The sequence below is a fragment of the Microplitis mediator genome, chromosome 7 (genome assembly GCF_029852145.1).
Source record: "Microplitis mediator isolate UGA2020A chromosome 7, iyMicMedi2.1, whole genome shotgun sequence".
Lineage (NCBI taxonomy): Eukaryota > Metazoa > Arthropoda > Insecta > Hymenoptera > Braconidae > Microplitis > Microplitis mediator.
Genome location: NC_079975.1, coordinates 17,879,508 through 17,892,158, shown reverse-complemented (window position 1 = coordinate 17,892,158; position 12,651 = coordinate 17,879,508). Strand labels below are relative to the sequence as shown.

The 12,651-nt window shown below is 30.6% G+C and overlaps 1 long non-coding RNA gene across 1 annotated transcript in view; it reads right to left on the bottom strand.

Moving 5' to 3' along the window:
• Window positions 1–12,651, bottom strand: part of LOC130671510 (uncharacterized) — a 63,452-nt gene that overhangs the window by 43,755 nt on the left and 7,046 nt on the right. The gene's annotated exons all lie outside the window — the stretch shown is intronic.

Below are 12,651 nucleotides of genomic sequence, written 5' to 3'. Positions count from 1 at the left end.
TTTTTTTGGCCCAGTCTAATATATATATATATATATATATATATATATATATATATATATATATATATATATATATATATATATATATACATACAAATATATATATATATATATATATATACATATTGAGACAAATCGCTTTTTGTCCGCGATTTTTACCAGCAGCCACCAGAATTCGCAGGTTGAACCCTGGCTTAGGTTGGCCTCTAACAAATTTTATTTTATGCTGGACAGAGCAGTGGGCTGGGGTTCTTGCAAAGCAAAGACCCGCACTTATTCAAACTCGGCAACGTATAAAAAAAAGACTTATCAACTTACCTCACGGCTGATAATTTCTATGCTGCTTTCTTACAGCTGACTTACTTATTATTTCTAACTTAATTAATAATTATTTTATCGTATTAAATAATCCCACCAGTACATTAAAATAAGGATAGAATAAGGTGATGAATAAAATAGGGAATTTATTAGGACAATGTGCAATTTTATTGCCAATTATAATAAACTCAATTACTTACAATAACGTTTCACGCAGAATACAATAGCAATGGTCCTGGCTGGAACGCAGGATACGCAGTAGTGGCCACGTGGACTAAATCCTTATCATACACTGATTTTATTATTTAATTTAGTTTTATTACCGCGAATATGTCGCCGGTAACGTATAATACTTTCAATGTACTTAAATTTAATTATAATAAATAACTAATAACAATACAAAAAATACTATTTTGCAAGTAAATTGCCAGGAAAATATATGCGATTTACAAAATATAAAATACGTGAATATCGCAAGTATAACAATTGATATTGAAATGATAATAACGTCTGAACGTTAACGGATCCAGGATCGAAGTGAAGTTCAATCACCGTAGGGTCGTAGGGCTGAGTTTTTGGGCTTGCTCCCCACTTCCCCTCACGGTCATGCGTTGAGGTGATAATTAGTCATGTGTCCATGGCACCATGACTCTAGCTTTAGGTGGTTTCAGACGGCGACGAGACGGGGAAAAATGAGAACCGCAAGGCTGAGGGAGAAAATGACAATTCACATTGTCTCAATATATATATATATATATACATATATATATATATATATATATATATATATATATATATATATATATATATATATATATATATATATATATATATATATATATATATATATATATATACATAAATTGAGACAATGTGAATTGTCTTCGTCGTCCTCAGCCTTGCGGTTCCCGTTTTTAGCCGTCTCGTTGCCGTTTGATATTGTACGTCATAGTGCCGTGGTCACATGACGAGTCTTTACGTCGACGCATGTCCGTGAGGGTGAAGTGGGGATAAAGTTCACCGGCAGGTCCGAGACTCGAAATTACCGGTGCGACCAGGCGGTGATCACTTCTGCCCCCCACCATGCCCAATTTTGTCAGAGTTAGCCGAGTTTAAATAGTGAATTTGACAAAACGAATTTTCCCAAAATTGATTCCGCTGATTTGGTAACCTTGTGGATATCAACAATTAGTATAAATAACTATAAAAACTCTAAAAATTGTAAGACAGCGCTTTTAAGTTGGTATGGAAAAACTGAGTCGGCTGACAAAATTGAGTCCCATACAAAAGCATTGAGTGATCACCGCCTGGGTGCGACACTTCGATCCTGGATCAACTTGCGTACAGACGTTTTCTATATTAATTATCCAGTAACTATTCTGCCAATTGTACTTGCGAGTTTATATTTCATATTTTACTGTAAATCAGCTTGTAATATTATTTCTTATTAGTTAGTTATTAGTTGTAATAAATAAGATTTAATCAAATACATTTTTCTGTACGTCGCCGGCGATATACTCGCATTATAAATAAAATCAAATCAGATAATAAATTCAGTGTGTTATTCCACGTGGAGATATATTATATTCAGCGTAAACCAGGACTATCCTGATTTTTGTATCTTCCGGAAACGTTTTTGTAAGTACTTGAGATTTATTATAATTGGCAATAAAATTGCATAATTTTCAAAGTAAATCCTTTACATTACCCTAGCGGACCTGAAATACGGTAGAAAACCGAAATTTCGGTGAATTTACGGTAAATTACCGTAAACTACCGTAAAAAACCGTAATACCGTAGTATTCCGTATTGCTACCGAATTTTGCGGTAAAATTGCGGTATCCCACCGAATTTTCACGTAAAATTACGGTAAGTTACGGTAATCTACCGCAAAAATTCCGAAATGGGTATAAAATTCTTTTACGGTAAGCCTACCGTATTCTTACCATAAATTTTTTGTCTGCCACCGTAGAATACAGTTATCTAAATGTATTTCCGTAAATTTGGCAAGTACTTAAAGTTTTACTACAATTTAATAACTTTCACCATCTGGGACTCAAAAATAAAAGGCTAGAAAAAATGGCTAAATCTACCAACAAATAAGATAAACATATCCTAGAAAATCTACTACAATTCAGATATGGGTTAAATTGGAAATGCTATGAGAAAAATGGACACAAAAAAGTTGATGTACTAACATTTTTCACTTTTATTTATTCATGGTGTCCAAAAATTGAAAGTATAGAAAATTTAAAGCTCACAAGCCAATAAACGGATGTTTATGCAAGACTATTATGGTTGTAGGAAATTAAACGCTATACAAAATAAGTCTCTTATTATTTTTTGATAAATCCAACTGTTTAAAAGTTATTTGAGCTTAAAGTCAAGTTTATAGTGAATTTTGAGATCTTTTTATTTTTCCGGCGAAACTATCAGTCTTATCACAAAATGTCATAAAAATTTTTTTGAAGGTAATTTTATTCCTTCCAAATTATTATAAATAAAGTTTTTCGAAATTCTGTGTTGTTTTCCAGTTATTTTCATTTCAATGTCGAGCTCTTAAAAGCAATCAGAAAACTATTTTTTTAAGTTTTTCTTTCTTTTAAGTTTCATACATTTGAATTTGCCGGGCTATTTTGAGACAGCTGAAACCTGAAACACGCTTTCTCGTGTGAGTAGCTGAAACTTGCTCCCTCGCCAGATAATCAGCCATTAGATTTTCTGCGCAGTGTCTCCTGTTCATTTTATAAGCGTTACATTATTGAATCATTATCATTGTGGATTTAAATGATAAATTAATTGATTTCAAATAATTGAAACATGAAAATTTATGTTATGTGATTTTTTACATTTTTTGCGTGAGAATATGCTTAACAAGTGATTATAATAATCATTTTAATTTTTGTTTATGACATGCTGAGTTTATTGGTTAAGTTTAGCGTTGCAACAAGTTGTAATAAGTTAAGAAAAATAATTAAATTCGATTTATTACGTGCTATTTACAAGAATTATTTTATTCTTAACTCAAATTTAAATTTTTCTAATAAATTAATTTATTCTAAACTTAAAAGCCAGATTTATAGCAAATTTCTAGATTTTTTTACTTTTCCGGTGAAACTATCAGGCTTATTATAAAATGTTAGAGTGTCTTTTTTGTACACAATTTTATTTTTTACAAATTACCTCCAATAAAGTGTCTCAAAACTTCGCATTGTTTACTAGTTATTTCCATTTTCATGTCAAGCTCTTAAAATCGATCAGAACACTAATTTTTTTTAAGAGCTTGACATTAAAATGGAAATAGCTAGAAAAAAATGCGGGATTTTAAAAAACATTATCGGAGATAATTTTTAATGAATAGGATTGTCAACAAAAAAGATTCTATGACTTTTCGTGATAAGTCTGATAGTTTCACCGAAAAAGTAGAAAGATCTCGAAGCTTCCTATAAATTGGACTTCAAGCTCCAATAACTTTTAAACAGATGAATTTCGCAAAATTTACGGTACAATTACTGTTCCTGTGAGCATATCTAATTTTACGGTATTTTTCAATATCACTACCGTAGTTTACGGTAATGCCACCCTAATCAAGTACGGTAATTCTACGGTAAGTTCTGGTAAACTACGGTAGATTCCGCGGAAATCACGGAAAATTCCGCGGAATCTACCGTAGTTTACCGGAACTTACCGTGGAAGTACCGTACTTAATTACGGTGAAATTACCGTAAACTACGGTGGTGATACCGAAAAATACCGTAAAATCAGATCCGCCAGGGTATACCTCGTCTTTCGTCCTATCTATCTCCTAAAATACTGGTAAGAGTATTAAATAAACCACAAGTATTATTAGTTAAGTCATACATCGTAATTAGAAATCTATAAGAATAATCTATAATTTATAAGTTATAATAAGCCGTGAGGTAAGTTGATAAGTTTTACTATATACGTTGCCGAGTTTAGACAAGTGCGGGTTCTTACTTTGCAAGGACCCTAGCCCATTGCTCTGTCCCAGTAATTAAAAATTTCGTAGAGGCCAGCCTAAGCCAGGGTTCAACCCACGGATTCTGGTGGCTGCTGGTTAGAATCGCAAAGAGAAAAGCGATTTGTCTCAATATATATATATATATATATATATATATGTATATATAGTGGTTGAGGTGATAATATAAATTATTTAAACCAACTAATTAATTTAAACAAATGTTTTATTTAAATAAACGTAAGTAACACAGTGATTGTAAGTATACAGTAAAAAGAAAAGAAGCCTGGATGCGTGTATACAATCCCACGGTCTATTACTAATTGTCCCCACCAATGTGGCAGAGATGGATAAATGAATAAATTGATGTTCGACGGAAACTGTCGAATTTTATCGATCGCGTCACCTAGTAGCAACGCTACATATATATATATATATATATATATATATATATATATATATATATTTATTGGAACTATATACATAATTGAATATTTATAGGTTTCGTATCAATAAAGTCTGATCAGATTTAATCATAACATAGACATATATAACTACATGTAAGTTTATATCAGTCATGTCTGATCAGATCCAATCATATATAAACTTATGCACGACTATACATGAATTTATATTAGCCATGTCTGATGAGATCTAATCTTGTATAGACTTATATATGGGGTTATTATAACAGCTAGGTATGATTATATCTAATTATATATAGACTCATATATGATCAGATCTGATCATATATAGACATATATGGTTATAAATGGAGTTATAACTGCCAAGTATGATCATATCTAATTATATATAGACTCATATATGATCAGACCTGATCATACATACACTTATATATGATTATACAGTCAAACCTGGTTAAGAGAGAGTTCAAGGGGACGTGATTTTTTTCTCACTTATAGAGGTTTCTCACTAATGCGAGTTTCTAGCTTATAGAGGTACAGGAGAAGTTTGTCTCACTTACAGAGGTTTATCAATAATATTCAAAATATTTAGTTGTAAACATGGTAGAGAATAATTTATTAGAGTGATATACAAAGTAATTATTAGAGTGTGCATTTACAAAGAAAGCAAATAACATGCGAAGTTTACTTGAAAAAATCTGTCAACTTTTTTTGTATTCCTGATTTTACATTATGTGCATGTTTTTCGAGTTCATATATTTTATCAAATATAGTCCTATCACCAATCGCTGAATATTCAAAAAACTTATGGAGCGTCTTCAAAGCCTTTAAAGCTTCTTGCTTTTTTGGTATTTTTTCGAGTTCTTTATCCAAACTCTGTGATTGGTCAGCATCATCGTCACTTTCATTCCCGCCAGTCACGCAATTTGGAATAATATCATCTTCGGTGAATTCTCCAGCAGTAGCCACGTCGTCGTCAATCCGTATAAAATCATCAAAGGTTGGCATTACCTCAAAATCAGTTGTTTCATGAGACACAAGCTTGGCCCATTCGTCATCACTAGGTCCGACTTCAAGTTCAACCTCACTTTCATCTGGCAGAATATTTTGTTTATTAATATGAAATCCAGCTTTCTTGAAGCAATTTTGAACGGTTACGCCACTTACTGCGTACCACGCTTTTCTTGCAAATTCTCTACGATAGAATCGTTTAAATGTGTGTATGATGCCTTGATCTAACCCTTGAAGTTTACTGGTGGTATTTGCAGGTAAGAACAGAATTTTAACATTTTCCAGTTTTAGTAAATCTGTGTGTGCAGTACAATTGTCTATAATAAGCAAAATTTTTTTTTGTTTTATTATCGTTTGCTTGTTAACTTTTCTCAACCAATCTTTGAACAATTCTTTGGTCATCCAAGCTTTTGTATTATTCGCATAATCGACGGGTAGAGTCTTGACGCCTTTGAAACACCTTGGCCGCTTAGATTTCCCGATAATCAACAGAGGAAGTTTGTCCGTACCGATCATATTGACACACTGTAAAACAGTAAGGCGATCTTTACTCTGTTTACCTCCGTGGCATTTTTCGCCTTTAAAAATAAATGTTTTATCCGGTAGGCACTTATAGAACAGAGCGGTTTCATCAGCATTAAAAATATCCTCTGCATCATATCCTTCTAAAAGATTTGGTAAATCTTTTGTCCATTGGCTACACACTCCTAGATCCACTGATTTATTTTCTCCAGCTACTTTCTTAAACGATATGGCGTTCGTTTTTTAAAACCCTCTAACCAGCCATTACTGGCTGAAAAGTTTTCAACTCCCAATTTTAAGGCAAAGTCTAGCGATTTTTGTTTTAACAGTGGTCCATCTATGGGAATGTTTTTATCGAGAGTCTGTTTGATCCACTCAAGAAGACATTTTTCAACGTCGGGAAACTCAGAAAGCCGGATCCGCTTGATGTTTCCGTGTCCCTCGGAGCACTGGGACTTTATTGAATCTTTAAATTTTATAATTTTATAATAGCTTAATTCGGGTAATCCAAATTCACTCCGTATTTCACACCTGGATTTACCCGATTCAAATGCATTTATAATTTTAAGTTCATCACTTAACAACAACACGTTGATTTTTCGTTTTGGCATTATAAGTTGCTATAAGAGAACTGATCGTTGCAAATGATACTTATCAACTGTAATAAACATGACAAGTAAGTTAATACAGTTAAATATTATTTCTTCGAACCATAAGAAAACAAAAACACACAAAGTTCCTGAAAAAAAAGAATGAGTCATACATAGTTAAATTGTCGCTTATAGAGGTACATGCAAAAGAGGCTCTCAGTTATAGAGGTCAGAGTGGGAAAAACGACTGTCGCTTATGCAGGTTTTTGTTTCTCATTTATAGAGGTTTTTGAGAGGTCAAAGTACGGGACCTGAGAATTATTCTCACTTATAGAGTTTTCTCGCTTACCCAGTTCTCTCTTACTCAGGTTTGACTGTATATGGAGTTAAAACAGCCAAGTATGATCATATCTTATTATATATAGACTTATATAATCAGATCTGATCATATATAGACTTGTATATAATTATATATGGGGTCATAACAACCAGGTATGATCAGATCTAACTATATATAGACTTATATATAAATAGATCTGATCATATATAGACTTATGTATGATTATATATGGGGTTATAACAGCCAGGTATGATAATATCTCATTATACATAGACTCATATATAATCAGATCTGATCAGATCTAATTATATATAGGCTTATATATAATCAGATCTGATCATATATAGACTTATATATGGGCTTATAACAGCCAGGAATGATCAGATCTAATTATGTATGGGGTCATATATAATTATAGATAATTATACATGACCCCATATATAATCATATATGATTAGACAAAATTTGTTTTCATCGGATTGTTTATATTTTATATTCAATATATGAAAGGAAAGGTTCGGGTCATATATGTAGTATCTGAACATTGATTTGAATTATGTGGATTTTTATGTTGATACTATTATTTTTACTTTTACTACGGCACTTTTTTTACTACTTCAAGTATATTTTGGGCAAGTATCTATATCCCGTCAAATTATCTACACAATACTGCTATATGCAAGGATCAGATTTACGAAAGAAGATTTCCCTATACCCGTTCGTTTACCGAACGTGAAGGATGAGCATCCAGAACAAATGACTTTAGAACAATCCAATAAAATACTACAAAAATTTCCAAAAAATGTCACACAAAATCGAAGAAAAAAAAAATTGAAACTTTTTTTTGTGTTCTAAATTTTTTTTTTGACATTTTTTGAAAATTTTTTATTTTTTTTTGTCATTTCTTTGCATTTGCTGAGTCACGAACGCAAAATTTGAGAAAAGTTGAAAAAAAATAATTTTTTAATTTTGATTATGATTACACAATTAAAGGAACAAAACTTGCTCCTTTAATTGATTAGCTCAACTTTGATCGATGATTCCCAAAAAACGGTTCGATAGATCAATTTAAAAATTTACACGGGTCTTGGGGGTACATTAAGCTAAAAAAAACCCTGGCAACATTATTTTTTTTTATCAATATTTGCAGAGTAGCGGTTGATTTACTAAAAAACCAAAAAAAGTCATTTTTTGTGCTTACTTCTAATGGATGTTAAAAATAAAAAAAATTTTTTTTTTTCAAAAAATGATGACAGGGTCTTGTAGGGAATTTATTCAAATCTTCACCGCTGCCCTTCAACTTTCTGTGCGATCATTGGTACCTGAAATATCGATGATCAAAGCCAAAAGGATCATTTGCTGTTTGAAGGCTGATATCTCTGCGACAAATCGTCCTACGAGGTTAAAAAAAAAACCAAATTGAAGCTGAATAAATTTTCTAAACGATGTATGCATTCATTTAGTTGAAAAAATTTTTCCGCGTTCCGTGGGCTCTTCGGAAAAAAAAAAAAAATTTAGAAATTTTCTGTCTCACGGTATTTCTCATGTTTGCGCAATAACCGGAGCTTTTAAAACATTTTGAAAAAAATGCACCAAAACTAGAGATTTTAAGCTGTAAAATGCTTTTTCTAAAATCTCGATACGATCATTTTTCACCAAGTTACAGCCTTCCAAAAATCACTAAAAAATTTATAAAATTTTTCTGCTCCTTTAATTTTTTGCATTAGTGTATTTATTTACATTCTGGGCAGTACCATTGATTTCTTTCCTTTTTTATATTTACACATTGATAATGAAACCAGGCATAACATCCCATACAAGATATCATTTTATCTTTTTTTTTTGTATAACACACTGGGCAGTTCCATGAATTTTTTTTAGATCTCATGTCGTCAATCAATTTTTGAATCTTTCGAAAAGATTTAACCTTAAAGTAAGACGATAATAAATGATAATCTAATTTATCGTCTGTGAAACTCGATCTAATATGTTTAGATTGTAAATCAAAATCATCGATTTTTAATGAGTATTCATTATTAAATACATTTTCTATTATCGAAGGTCTCTTTATATTTAACCATGTCAACATCAATCGAATTTGTTCAAATTTGATTTTATCTGTAAACGATTTTTTTTTATTACTTTTAAATCTTCCAATTGCAGTTCTATCAATTCCTTTTGGTCGTCCAAGTACTTGACATTTAACTGGTAAAGAAATTCTTTCTAAACATATTTTTACTTGGAAATTGACTGAACTTTTAAAAATACATTTATCAGATTGTTCGGAATCATTTGGTATATCAACTTGATAATTGTTAATATTAAAAATAATTGTCTCTGCATCATTTCTATCGTGAAATTTTTTCACAAGTTCAATCATTTGTCTATAATAATTATTAGTCCAACGTTCTGCACACAAAGTTTTCAAAAATAACGGTAATTCTAAGTGTTTACGCAAACCAAATATATGTCTACATGGCAAATGTAATGAAACATATTCTACGCATTGACAGTCATTTATTGTAACATTCAATATATCAGTTTCATATTGTACTTGACACGTTTGTTTTTAGGTAGATTTTTTTAAAAATCTAACTATTGTCCCGATGAAAAAAGATTTTGTCTAATCAAATATGATTATATATGTTCATATATATGATCATATATGATTATATATAATCATATATGAAGTTATATATAATCATGCATGATTATATATGGGGTCATATATAATTATATGTGACCCCATAAATAGATCTGATCATACCTGGCTGTTATAAGCCCATATATAAGTCTATATATGATCAGATCTATTTATATATAAGTCTATATATAGTTAGATCTGATCATACCTGGCTGTTATGACCCCATATATAATTATGTACAAGTCTATATATGATGAGGTCTGATCATATATGAGTCTATATATAATTAGATATAATCATACCTAGCTGTCATAACCCCATATATGATCATATATAAGTCTGTACATGATTAGATCTGATCAGACATGATTGATACAAACCCATATATAATTAGATATAGGCCTATATATAATTAGATCTGATCAGTCGTGACTGATATAAACCTATATGTAGTTATATATGTCTATGTATGATTACATCTGATCAGATTTCATTGATATGAAACCTATAAATATTTAAATATATATATATATATATATATATATATATATATATATATATATATATATATATATATATATATATATATATATATATATATATATAAGTTAATATTTAGTTTCTCTTCTTTAATATATTAGATGCTCTATGGTCTTTATTGATATTTAATAATCAATACTCGTTAAATGCATTATAGTTTTAGGTGTATATTTACAGAAATAATGATTACAATTTTACTATAAATTATAATTTTAAAATATTTACGAAGCGTTACATTATATTTTTCAGTCTGTTAAAAAAGTAATAAACTTATGTATAGTTAATAATACCCAGTTACCAAACAGTTTTTAAAGTGTTTGGTTTTTTGCATACATAATTTTCAACTCTTATGAGTTGTGTTAATATTTTAACATTGGAATAATTAATCAGCATTCTCCTATCACTTTCTTTTATAGGAATTACATGCTCAATAATAGATTTGGTTTTGATGCGATATGATATATATGTATTATACATAATCATATCTAATTATATATGAGTATATATAACTTATATATGATTATATATAATTAGACCTGGCCAATTTTCAGATCTAATTATATATAACGTATTATATATAATCATATATAACCTATATATAATTATATATAAATTATATATAATTAGACCTGGCCAATTTTTAGATCTAATTATATATAAGGTATTATATATAATTATATATAATTAGGCAAAATTATTTTTTCCCGGGAAGTCAAAGGATTGCAGAGATCAAGCAACAGTTAGAAGAACAGCATAAAGTACAATCGGAAGCTGATCGAGAGATAACAAATAAGGTGTTGAAGTTGCAGTAAATGCAACTTGAGTTGAACAAAATGTTAATAGCGATCAAAACACAGGCTGTAGGTTCAGGAATAGTTATTGAAAGTGGAAATAATTCAACGCAAATCATGACTAGTGGTGTTGGGAGCTTGAATACATACAAAGCCGAAGAAAATTGGAATTTTTGTATGTAATTATATAATATTATGTAATAGCTAATGGTATCAGTGATTCAAGGAAGAAATCCACGTTTTTATCATTAATTGGCTATGAGATACGTACGCATTATTACACGATTTATGCAGTCCTGAAGTTCCCAATAGTTTGACTTATGAAGAATTGGCAAATATATTAAGAGATCATTTTCAACCTGAAACAAGTGCAATACAAGAAGATACAAGTTTAAGGAATGCAAGCAGTTGGAAGGGGAAGATATTAAGCAGTTCATAGTTAAGTTGAAGAAGGCAGCAACTGAGTGTGAATTTGGTGTAAATTTACAGGATAATCTACGAGATCAATTTGTCTTTGGATTACGAAGGAATGCTTTGAGGAAAAGGTTATTAAGTGAATCGGGAATTACTTTTCATAAGGCCAAGGAATTATTATTTTATTTTGATGTGGATGAGAATGATAGCAGAGTGGAAAAAGGGATTAAAATATTTGACGAAAACTTTCATGCTGAAAATAACGGATTATTGAAGGATAATCTAATAAAAGAAAACAATGACAAGTTAATGAATGGAATTAATATTATCAATGGTAAAATTTATAATGTGAAGCCATTAACAGTAAATTTAATTATTGAAGGTAGATTATTGGAGTTTGAAATTGATACGGAGGCCTCAACATCAGCAATATCAACAGAAATTTAGAAGCAGAGTCAATTGAAGAATCTCCCATTGCAGAGGACTGATAGGAAATTTAAGGCTTATCAAGGCGCTATCATGATACCTGTTGGGCTCATAGAGGTTAATGTATCCTATAGCGGAATAAATAAAAAGAAAGAATTATTTGTATTTACGGGAAGTAGTAAACCAATAATGGGGCGGGAATGGATTCAAGAATTTGGTCTAATTAAAATTAATAAGCGCAAGGACTTTGAGAAAATAAATTGTATTGATGATCGGGAAATATCTATCAGTGAATTAATTAAAGAATTTACAGATGTATTTTCAGGGAAGCTGGGTACATATAAGAAAAAGAAGATAAGTTTAAAATTAAAACCAGGAGTGAAGCCAATTTTCCATAGAGCTAGACCGGTAGTCCATGCTCTAAAAGAAAAAATAGAAACAGAAATCGATAGATTAGTAAATGAAAAAATTTTAACACCTACTAAGAATAGTGAATGAGGTACGCCTATTGTTACTGTATTTAAGAAAAGTGGTCAAATACGGATTTGCGAAGATTACAAGGTAACGTTGAATCCATATTTGAAAAAGTATCAACATCCTATACCTAGAGTCCAGGATTTATTGGCGGAAATTAAAGATGCAAAGGTGTT